A 12812-nucleotide genomic window follows, 5' to 3' on the forward strand; every position below is an offset into this window, starting at 1 on the left:
TTGCAAGACGTTGTTACTCCCATATTCAGATTATTACTACATGGATACGTTATTACAAGACGTTGTTACTCCCTTATTCTCATCATTACAATAGGCATACGTTATTACAAGACGTTGTTACTCCCATATTCCCATTATTACCACATGCATATGTTATTGCAATACGTTCTTACTCTCTTATCACCATTATTACTACATGAATACGTTATTAGAATACGTTGTTACTCCCTTATTCCTATTATTACTAAATGCATATGTTATTACAAGACGTTGCTACCCCTTACCCCTTATTACTACCAGCATACGTTACTACAAAAATGTCGTTAATCCCTTGACCCCCCCCCCACTATTACTACCGGCTTACGTTATTACGAGACGTTGTTACTACCTTATTTACATTATTACTACATGCATATGTTAATACAATGCGTCGTTACTCCCTTATTTACATTAATACTACAGGCATATGTTAATACAATGCGTTGTTACTCCCTTAATATCATTATTACGAAAGCCATATGTTATTACAAGACGTTGTTATTTCCGTATTCCCATTATTACTACAGACATATGTTATTACAAGACGTTGATATCTCTTTATTACCCCATTATCACCATTATAACTCAAGACTTGCGTTATTACAAGACGTTGTTACTCCCTTATTCATATTATTACTACAGACATACGTTATTACAAGACGTTGTTACTTCTTTTTGCCTATTATTACTACGTACATACGTAACGGTTATTGCAAGCCGCTGTTACTCCCTTATTCCCAGTATTACTATAGACATACGTCATTACAATACGTTGTTACTCCCTGATTCCTATTATTACTACATTCATGCGTTATTATAAGACTTAGCTACCCCTTATCCCCTTACTACAGACAAACGTTATTATAAGACGTTGTTACTCCCTCATTTCCATTATTACTACAGACATACGTTATTACAAGACGTTGTTACTCCCTCACTCCCATTATTACTACATGCATACGTTATTGCAAGACGCTGTTACCCTCTTATTACCCGCTTATTACCATTATTACTACAGGCATATGTCATAACAAGATGTTGCTACTCCCTTATTCCGATTATTACTGAATGCATACGTTATTACAAGACGTTGCTACCCCCTTACCTCCTTATTACTACAGGCATACGTTATTGCAAGATGTTGTTACTCCCATATTCAGATTATTACTACATGGATACGTTATTACAAGACGTTGTTACTCCCTTATTCTCATTATTACAATAGGCATACGTTATTACAAGACGTTGTTACTCCCATATTCCCATTATTACCACATGCATATGTTACTGCAATACGTTCTTACTTTCTTATCACCATTATTACTACATGAATACGTTATTAGAATACGTTGTTACTCCCTTATTCCTATTATTACTAAATGCATATGTTATTACAAGACGTTGCTACCCCTTACCCCTTATTACTACCAGCATACGTTACTACAAAAATGTCGTTAATCCCTTGACCCCCCCACTATTACTACCGGCATACGTTATTACGAGACGTTGTTACTACCTTATTTACATTATTACTACATGCATATGTTAATACAATGCGTTGTTACTCCCTTATTTACATTAATACTACAGGCATATGTTAATACAATGCGTTGTTACTCCCTTATATCATTATTACTAAAGCCATATGTTATTACAAGACGTTGTTATTTCCTTATTCCCATTATTACTACAGACATATGTTATTACAAGACGTTGATATCTCTTTATTACCCCATTATCACCATTATAACTCAAGACTTGCGTTATTACAAGACGTTGTTACTCCCTTATTCATATTATTACTACAGACATACGTTATTACAAGACGTTGTTACTTCTTTTTGCCTATTATTACTACGTACATACGTAACGGTTATTGCAAGCCGCTGTTACTCCCTTATTCCCAGTATTACTATAGACATACGTCATTACAATACGTTGTTACTCCCTGATTCCTATTATTACTACATTCATGCGTTATTATAAGACTTAGCTACCCCTTATCCCCTTACTACAGACAAACGTTATTATAAGGCGTTGTTACTCCCTCATTTCCATTATTACTACAGACATACGTTATTACAAGACGTTGTTACTCCCTCACTCCCATTATTACTACATGCATACGTTATTGCAAGACGCTGTTACCCTCTTATTACCCTCTTATTACCATTATTACTACAGGCATATGTCATAACAAGATGTTGCTACTCCCTTATTCCGATTATTACTGAATGCATACGTTATTACAAGACGTTGCTACCCCCTTACCTCCTTATTACTACAGGCATACGTTATTGCAAGACGTTGTTACTCCCTTAATCAAATTATTACTACATGCATACGTTATTACAAGACGTTGTTACTCCCTTATTCTCATTATTACAATAGGCATACGTTGTTACAAGACGTTGTTATCCCCTTATTCCCATTATTATTAAATGCATACGTTATTACAAGACGTTTCTACCCCTTACCCCCTTATTACTACCGGCATACCTTATTGCAAAATGTTGTTACTCCCTTACCCCCCTTATTGCTACGGGCATACGTTATTACAAGACATTGTTACTCCCTTATTCCCATTATTACTACATGCATACGTTATTACAAAACGTTGTTACTCCCTTATTCCTATTATTACTACATGCTTACGTTATTACAAGACGTTGTTACTTACTTTTTCCTATTATTACTACATGCATACGTTATTACAAGACGTTGCTACCTCTTACCCTCTTATTAATACCGGCATAGGTTATTACAAGACGTTGTTATTCCCTTATTCCCATTATTACTATAGACATGCGTCATTACAAGACGTTGTTACTCACTTATTCCTATAATTACTACATTCATCCGTTATTACAAGATCTTGTTACTCCCTTATTCCCATTATTACTACAGATATACGTTATTATAAGACGTTGTTACTCCCTTATTTCTATTATTACTTCAGACGTACGTTATTACAAGACGTTGTTACTCTCTTATTCCCATTGTTACTACAGACATACGTTATTACAAGACGTTGTTACCCACTTATTACTCAAAACATACGTTATTACAAGACATTGTTACTCCCTTATTCCCATTATTACTACAGACATAGGTTTCTACAAGACATTGTTACTCCCTTATTCCCATTATTACTACAGACATAGGTTTCTACAAGACATTGTTACTCCCTTATTTCTATTATTACTACATGCATACGTTATTACAAGACGTTGCTACCCCCTTACCCCCTTATTACTACAGGCATACGTTATTGCAAGACGTTGTTACTCCCATATTCAGATTATTACTACATGGATACGTTATTACAAGACGTTGTTACTCCCTTATTCTCATTATTTCAATAGGCATACGTTATTACAAGACGTTGTTACTCCCATATTCCCATTATTACCACATGCATATGTTATTGCAATACGTTCTTACTCTCTTATCACCATTATTACTACATGAATACGTTATTAGAATACGTTGTTACTCCCTTATTCCCATTATTACTACAGGCATATGTTATTACAAGACGTTGTTACCCCTTATTACCATTATTATTACAGACATGTGTCATTACAAGACGTTGCTACTCCCTTATTCATATTATTACTATAGACGTACGTAATTACAAGACGTTGTTACTCCCTTATTCCTATTATTACTACTTGCATACTTTATTACAAGACGTTGTTATCCCCTTATTCCCATTATTACTACATGCATACGTTATTCCAGTACGTTGTTACTCCCTTATTCCAACTATTACTACAGGCATATGTTAATACTCGACGTTGTTACACCCGTATTCCCATTATTAGTACAGGCATACGTTATTGCAAGACGTTGTTACTCCCTTACTCCCATTACTACTACAGACATATGTTAATACAAGAAGTTGTTACTCCCTTATTCCTATTATTACTACATGCATACTTTATTACAAGACGTTGTTATCCCCTTATTCCCATTATTACTACATGCATACGTTATTTCAGTGCGTTGTTACAAGACGTTTCTACCCCTTACCCCCTTATTACTACCGACATACGTTATTGCAAAATGTTGTTACTCCCTTCCCCCTTATTACTATCGGCATACGTTACTACAAGACGTTGTTACTCCCTTATTCCCATTATTACTACATGCATACGTTATTACAAAACGTTGTTACTCCCTTATTCCTATTATTACTACATGCTTACGTTATTACAATACGTTGTTACTTACTTCTTCCTATTATTACTACATGCATACGTTACTACAAGACGTTGTTACTCCCTTATTCCCATTATTACTACATGCATACGTTATTACAAAACGTTGTTACTCCCTTATTCCTATTATTACTACATGCTTACGTTATTACAATACGTTGTTACTTACTTCTTCCTATTATTACTACATGTATACGTTATTACAAGACGTTGCTACCTCTTACCCCCTTATTAATACCGGCATAGGTTATTACAAGACGTTGTTATTCCCTTATTCCCATTATTACTATAGACATGCGTCATTACAAGACGTTGTTACTCACTTATTCCTATTATTACTACATTCATACGTTATTACAAGACCTTGTTACCCCCTTATTACCCCTTATTACTCAAGACATACGTTATTACAAGAAGTTGTTACTCCCTTATTCCCATTATTACTACAGATATACGTTATTACAAGACGTTGTTACTCCCTTATTCCTATTATTACTTCAGACGTACGTTATTACAAGACGTTGTTACTCTCTTATTCCCATTATTACTACAGACATACGTTATTACAAGACGTTGTTACCCCCTTATTACTCAAAACATACGTTATTACAAGACATTGTTACTCCCTTATTTCTATTATTACTACATGCATACGTTATTACAAGACGTTGCTACCCCCTTACCCCCTTATTACTACAGGCATACGTTATTGCAAGACGTTGTTACTCCCTTATTCCCATTACTACTACAGGCATATGTTAATAAAAGAAGTTGTTACTCCCTTATTCCTATTATTACTACATGCATACTTTATTACAAGACGTTGTTATCCCCTTCTTCCCATTATTACTACATGCATACGTTATTTCAATGCGTTGTTACTCCCTTATTCCAACTATTACTACAGGCTTATGTTAATACCAGACGTTGTTACTCCATTATTCAGATTATTACTACAGACATACGTTATTACAAGACGTTGTTACCCCCTTATTACCATTATTACAACAGACATATGTCATTACAAGACGTTGATACTCCCTTATTCATATTATTACTATAGACGTTCGTTATTACAAGACGTTGTTACTCCCTTATTCCCATTATTACTAAATGCATACGTTATTGCAAGACGTTAGTACTCCCTTACTCCAATTATTATTACAGACATACGTCATTACAAGACGTTGTTACTCCCTTATTCATATTATTACTACATTCATGCAATATTACAAGACGTTGCTACTCACTTACCCCCACCCCTTATTACTACAGACAAAGACGTTGTTACCCGCTTATTACCATTATTACTCAAGACATACGTTATTGCAAGACGTTGTTACTTACTTACTCAGATTATTACTACATAAATACGTTATTACAAGACGTTGTTACTCCCTTATTTCTATTATTACTACATCCATGCAATATTACAAGACGTTGCTACCGACTTACCCCACCCCTTATTACTACAGACAAAGATGTTGTTACCCGCTTATTCCCATTATTACTAAATGCATACGTTGTTGCAAGACGTTGGTACTCTCTTAATCTCATTATTACTACAGACATACGTCATTACAAGACGTTGTTACTCCCTTATTCATATTATTACTACATTCATGCAATATTACAAGACGTTGCTACTCACTTACCCCCACCCCTTATTACTACAGACAAAGACGTTGTTACCCGCTTATTACCATTATTACTCAAGACATACGTTATTGCAAGACGTTGTTACTTACTTACTCAGATTATTACTACATAAATACGTTATTAGAATACGTAGTTACTCCCTTATTCCTATTATTACTAATGGCATATGTTATTACAAGACGTTGTTACTCTTTTATTCCCATTATTACTACATGCATATGTTGTTACAAGACGTTGTTACTCCCTTTTTCAGATTATTACTACATGCATACGTTATTACAATTTTTTGTTACTCTCTTATTGAGATTATTACTACATAAATACGTTATTGCAATACGTTGTTACTCTCTTATTCAGATTATTACTACATAAATACGTTATTGCAATACGTTGTTACTCTCTTATTCCAACTATTACTACAGTCATATATTAGTACCGTACGTTGTCACTCCTTTATTCTTATTATTACTACAGGTATACGTTATTGCAAGACGTTGTTACTCCCTTATTCAGATTATTACTACATGCAAACGTTATTACAATACGTTGTTACCCCCTTATTCCCACTATTACTACAGGCATATGTTAATAGCCGACGTTGTTATTTCCTTATTCCAATTATTACTTCAGGCATATGTTATTACAATACGTTGCTACCCAATTATTCCCATTATTACTAAAGGCATTATTACAAAACGCGTCTATCTCCATATTACTACCAGCATACGTTATTACAATACGTTGTTAGCCCCTTATTCGTATAAGCAGGCATTATTCCTTGACATTGCTACACCCTCATTACCCAACTTTTAGATTATCATATAACATTTTCGCCCCCTTTTACAATGGTCTGAATTATTCCAAAAAACATCCGGTATTTCTTAAAAACACGAATTTCAAAACAGTTGCGCCATCGTAACGCACATTCATTGTTGACACGCGAAATGCAACACCACTATCTTCTCCACCACCACCCCGTAGTTGTGCATTTCTGAAACATATATGTACTAATATAAACCAACTGCTACGACGTTTACGCACAAAAACGACGGAAAAAGACAGTTGTAATCTAATCTCACAAATAAAAATATTGATCTCAACCTCGTCGTTTCTCTTTGACAACACTAATGGAAATGTTACACTGGTGGCCGACTATTAAGTCAAGCATCGACGCACAGTTCATAGTGGTTGTTTGAACGATTTTCTCTAAGTCAAACTGTAATTTAGATCAGGGGGGGTTTATGTGTCCATATAATGTACAAATACGATTGCTACATTTTGCATGTACATCATTTTGTACCTTTATACAGGAAACCGAAAGGAATGAACTAAATCATACAATACATAATACTTAGAACTCAGTTGAGAATATTCATAGAATTATATCTGATTGAATAAACCATGATGTTGGTGTGTATGTGACCTTAGCGTCAAATTAAGCCATATTTAATCGGTTTTAAACGCTCATATTTGAAGCTCATTCTCAATATTAAAGTCCCTGTCATAATTGGGTTATCATTGGTGTTATTTAATCAAGACTTGTTATTATGGATGTACCACACGAACCAAAAGCATGCTTGTTGTTCCCAGCAAACATCATTGTCATTGTTGCGATGGTAAAAAGCGGGATTATGATAATCATGACGTGTGTTTGGATTTTGGAAGAAACTGTGGCGATAATAGTGTGACCTGTGATGTCTGCATTTTTGGTTGCATGGGGTATGGAATCGTCGTTCAAGCGCATGAAAATCTCGAACCTCCGGGTGTCCGATTCGGATTGTAGAGAACTAAAGGTCGACTCTTGTTTTGATAATGTTCATTTCATTGGGGGATGGAGCAATTAATGCATAGACAACTTCCCTGTATGTAGCGAGACTGTGGTGCAAGCAAGACGCCTGTTTCTGCCTGTAGTGCTCGCCCTGTTATTCGAACAACAACGAATCTTCATTCTACAGCGCCATATTTGATGAATAGAATGGTCTATGGCAAGATAATGTATAAGGCGAAGCCGAACAATTATCTCGCCTTGGTTCATTATTGTTGTTATAAATCATCACTATCAGAATTAAACATTTTTATTTAAAAAAATATCCAGATAAATTTGTGGTATCAATACGGAGGTTTGAATAACAAATAATGAGTAGATAGTTGTGGCGGCAAGGGGCATCGATAATAATGTAATGAGACTCTGTGTATGTACTATAAAGATATAAATATATATGAATATAAGCACTTTGAAAGGTGTTGACAACATTATATATTCTCATGGGAATCGTATCGTCAGAATGGCAACTCAGAAAACGCAAGTCATAAGAAGACTCGGACGTGTAATGATAGTGACGTGTAGACTTAAGAGGGAGCTGTCACAATATAAGCTGCAGTGTGTTCTATTATATAGACACATTATGATCTATTGGGTGTTGCAGGGTTCTGTGAAATGTGTAGTACAAACTTCCCGAAGATAGTGTAAAATGAAGTTATTCACAAAATACCGTAATTTACGTCTATCGTACAGCGAAGGTATTTCACGCCGAGAACAATGCCGTACTGGGACTAATGATCGGGATTATCAAAACACAGAACTTTATTGTGCTGTTGTAGAACTTTTGAAAAAAACAAATCAATGATTTATATACAAGGGAATCCCAGCAGTGGTTATAAAAGAGATTCTCAAGGCGGCAGTATTCAGACTGCTGATCTTCAATATTGATTACATCTTTTGGTCCTTACTATAAGGTTATTACGAGAATACCTCAAAGTATGCAAGAAGACAGTACAGCGGCAGTATCGACCGACGCGCAGCGGAGGCCAATGCGCGGCGTACTGTCTGAATGAATACTTTGAGGTATTCTTGTAATAATCTTATTATTATACATCTTTTCTACTTCCAAGTTTACATCATGGGAATGCCGAAATCCAAAAAAAAGTTAGAACAGAATCAGCGAACTTCTTTGTGTCCGGTCAAACTTCAATGGCAGCCATGTTTGTTTTTATTATTAGAGGACGCTCACGCGCGTAATCATTCCATATTTAAAATTCGCATTTCCTTAAATAGTAGGATGAAAATACCCAGTGCAATACCGCAAAATTACGGCACGCTGTAATTTATGGCGTTACTGTGACAGATGTATAATAATACATGTTACGATACTTTCTGAATATATTTGTAATGTGACTGTACAAATACATTTGCTAAACAGTTTGTATAGCTTTTATGAATGCATTGAGAGGTTCAGATCGAGTATGAAACGAGCGCCCATAATTTGAGTTAGTGGATTGCAGGCTTGTGGTGCGTTCGATTATGCAAATTTCAAACACGTCAATGACAGCGCCTGGTGGTAAACTGGTTCTGAAACCAAAGCGATTTTTTCGCTGACCCTTTCTTTCCGGCGTCTTAAAAAAATAATGTGCAATAATAAGGTTACTAACAAAATATAGGAATTTGATTTCTCGTATATCATACGCTTTGGCATATATGCTACGCGATTACGTGTATTGTATTTTTTATTGATCAGGCGGAGAGGTCAAACAGAGTACAATAACGCAAAATATTGTAGCGCTCAGTGCCATAGGTTACAGTGCAAGATGTATCAGAAAACGAGTACTGAATAATCGTGCAATTACACAGTAAGGATTGTGGTGAATTAAATCTTGGACACACATTACTAATATTGTTATATTATGGGTATAATCTGCATGGTTTTAATATATGATTTTGATCGGGAGATAATTTCATCATTATAGAGCAGATTCTGAAATGTGTTTCGACAATACAGCCAATCCGGATTCAGGAGATACGTTGAGTAAATTATGATGATTTTATTTAATACTATACTATACTCGGGGTGCGTCAAACCTTTGAAGGATTTAGGTGCCAATACATGCACTCGGTCAATAGCCAGGTAAGTTCACTAATATGAACTTGAATGTGGATCCGACAGAAATGGAGACTAACATCGAAATTATGACCCACTGTGACGACAAACATTATACCAGCAGGATAATATAGTTTGGAACCACGCATTGGTTAAGGGGCGAATTAATGAAATACATTAGATAAACTGTAATATGGGGGCGCGGATGCAGAATATGTTGGCCACATTGTCAACAAATATACGTGTTACACAATGATGCATACTGTTATCATTAAATATCACAATGATAAATAGAGAAATGAGAATAAAAAACAGTATAGAAACAAGATGAAAAATAAATCTCGTCTGGCTGTACATGTACACCCCGCCACACACACAGCCAAGATCGTTACATGAACTAAGAGGTATTGTCACAATGAAATATTGCCTTATATAAAATGTATTATCATGTGCACATTACTGATTCACTGTCCAATAAATGTCGTTTTGTTATCTTTTATTTTACGTTACATGGATAATTGTGGTGGATTAATTGTCTTCGTCGAGTCTCATGAGTCTATTTTCGTGTATTTTATGTGTAATTATTATACATGATCCAGGTTATAGGTGCATGGCACGCGGAATACAACGCTGGAATTAAACTACTAGTTCTTGTTTGTGGCGAGTGTCTGTACTTCAGTCAGCAAGATAAACATGGAAAGTATCAGTGTTGCTTTAGTATGCTACATCAATATATTATTTATATGCGAGTCATTGTCAGGTGGCGACAATCCCTAGCTGTGTATAACTGTGTGTTAAAGGATCAAATTAAAACTACTAATTATACCTATTATTCTCTATATAACAACATACTTTATGTGTAATGTTTCTGTTTAGTATGCTGTTACGCGGACGACATCATAAACTATTTAGTAAAAGTCCAGTCAGATGTTTTAAGAGCACATATGTGTTGGGGGGAATGACAAGTACATGGCAGGTTTCATGACAACGTTGTTTTTTCCTATTCTTGTGAAGCACAATTGTCACTAACCCACAGAAAGCGTGCAATAAGATTATACCGTCATGAGGCAGGTAGTTGTACATGTACACATTCGTTTGATAAATAGGACATAAAACATCGCAGCCGATGCATCGTGCATTGTTATTGAGACAATCTAAGGAGATATTCACAGAGTCCATCAGTGGATAATATATCAGTACGGTCATTCACATGTGTAGTATTCGACTAACATGACATTTTAAAACATACAACACTTATGATGCAATAGTTGACTCACGCCTGTGAATCTATTTCGTACTTGTAGCGCGTCATTATTTTCCAAGGTGTTTCAGCGTCACGAATAAAACATTATGCAGATATATCAATTGTCACCCTTCACTAAATAGGTGTTGGGTGACATGAGACTGTTCCTGTATTTTTTTTTACTAGTAGCGTTTATTCAATTGCACTTACACCACAGTTGCAGGCGTAAAAGAAGCTTGTACATTTGGTAATGTAATGGATTCGACCAGCCATATAATCCAGATTGCACACAGATTTGTAATTTTCCTTTGCGCAACGGCTTATCGGTGTTATGCTTTCTAATTAGTTTACTCAGGCATCACAATTGTTCATAAATAATTCTGAATAATTACACTCGTTTACAGCCTGTTGGCGGTTACGTAAATTGCTATGATATGTTTAATGTGGGTCATTATAGATTTAAACACTCGCGGTGTAAATAAACTACATTATATGTATTCGCAATTGTAAAGGCAACACAATTAACATAATCTTCGTTGTAATTACTATCTAAAATGCATACCAATCGAATGAGATATGTATACAACGCGTTGATATATTTATATATCACTAAATATTCACAAGTAATACATTTTTCATTCAATGTATTAATATGAATTATGACGTATTTTAATAAACGTGCCGACAAGTAAGTGTTCTATATTGAGTTTCATTGGGTCGATATGCCTTAAAATAGCGGCAAACTGTCAATACATCTCATAAAACAGAACAGAACAGGATATCAATAATTCAACACGCTGGACGAGTAGGAATACTTATTCATAATTAGAGTAGTTGCGGTTTCCCCATTTTCTTTATAAAAACAGATGATCGGGAAAGTTGACAAAGAACATTATATTCTCGTTTATAACATGATATTGAGTACTATAAGCTGCAGCCACATAAACACACACATCATGGTAGAAATATTACAACCTAACGATAGTCGGCAACATGCCAAGTACGAACAACGCTGCCATCCAGGCAACCATCGACAACCACACATACCGCATACGTTTTAGGTATTAAATCTAAGGGCTAATTATGCGTGCTAAAATACACATTTAAAACACGGGTACTTCTATTATGTATATTAACAAATAGGAGATTAGATGTTACAGAACATTAACAAATGTGTTTCGCAATCGCTACTTAATTACTGTGAATGCCGAAGTAAATAATTATGTACCTACCAATATACTGTAATCTGATCAGTTGTCTGGACGGAGTATATACACCTTATCGAGTCACGACCGACTGCAGGCCGTGTTTTGTAAGAACAGAAGCAGAACAGTGCGCACAATGCGATTGGTCACGTGACACGTCGCTCATTAATCTTCAATTGCCAGGTGAGAGCGGAATCGAGCAGCACAATTCTGATCAGATCTTCCTTGATTGGACGATCATCGAACGTGCATCATATGACGTGATGAATGTAGTTAGGATTTCAGATTTTAAAGTCGATATAGATCTGCGTTACTAATAGTCGAACGAATGGCTGCCGGCAAGGTGTACTAATCGAATAGTCTTATGGTTGATGATAATTATATTCGACAACTGTATAGTCAGCATAACAGTTTTAACATTATTATATAGTGAGTGGTATGGGGAAAGTTGACAAGTAGCACCATTGAAACATCCTCTACTAATTTACACTAAACATCCATGTCGCATTTATTTACACAACACATTTACTCAAATAACATTTCTGAAACAAAACGTCCCAAGAGTACC

At 35.4% G+C, this 12812-nt stretch overlaps 1 protein-coding gene across 4 annotated transcripts in view; it reads right to left on the reverse strand.

Annotated features, from left to right (window-relative positions):
- LOC100373377 (uncharacterized) overlaps window positions 1-12372 on the reverse strand; it is an 83701-nt gene extending 71329 nt beyond the window's left edge. For 2 of the 4 annotated variants that reach the window (XM_085493504.1, XM_085493450.1), the window contains exon 1: window positions 12272-12372. The gene's annotated coding sequence lies outside the window, so the exon portion shown is untranslated. The remainder of the gene's footprint in view (window positions 1-12271) is intronic. The other 2 variants (XM_085493436.1, XM_078011761.2) reach the window with 2 other exon arrangements.
- Window positions 12373-12812: the final 440 nt, after the last annotated feature.

The sequence above is a fragment of the Saccoglossus kowalevskii genome, chromosome 1 (assembly GCF_978046115.1).
Source record: "Saccoglossus kowalevskii chromosome 1, keSacKowa6.1, whole genome shotgun sequence".
Taxonomy (NCBI): domain Eukaryota; kingdom Metazoa; phylum Hemichordata; class Enteropneusta; family Harrimaniidae; genus Saccoglossus; species Saccoglossus kowalevskii.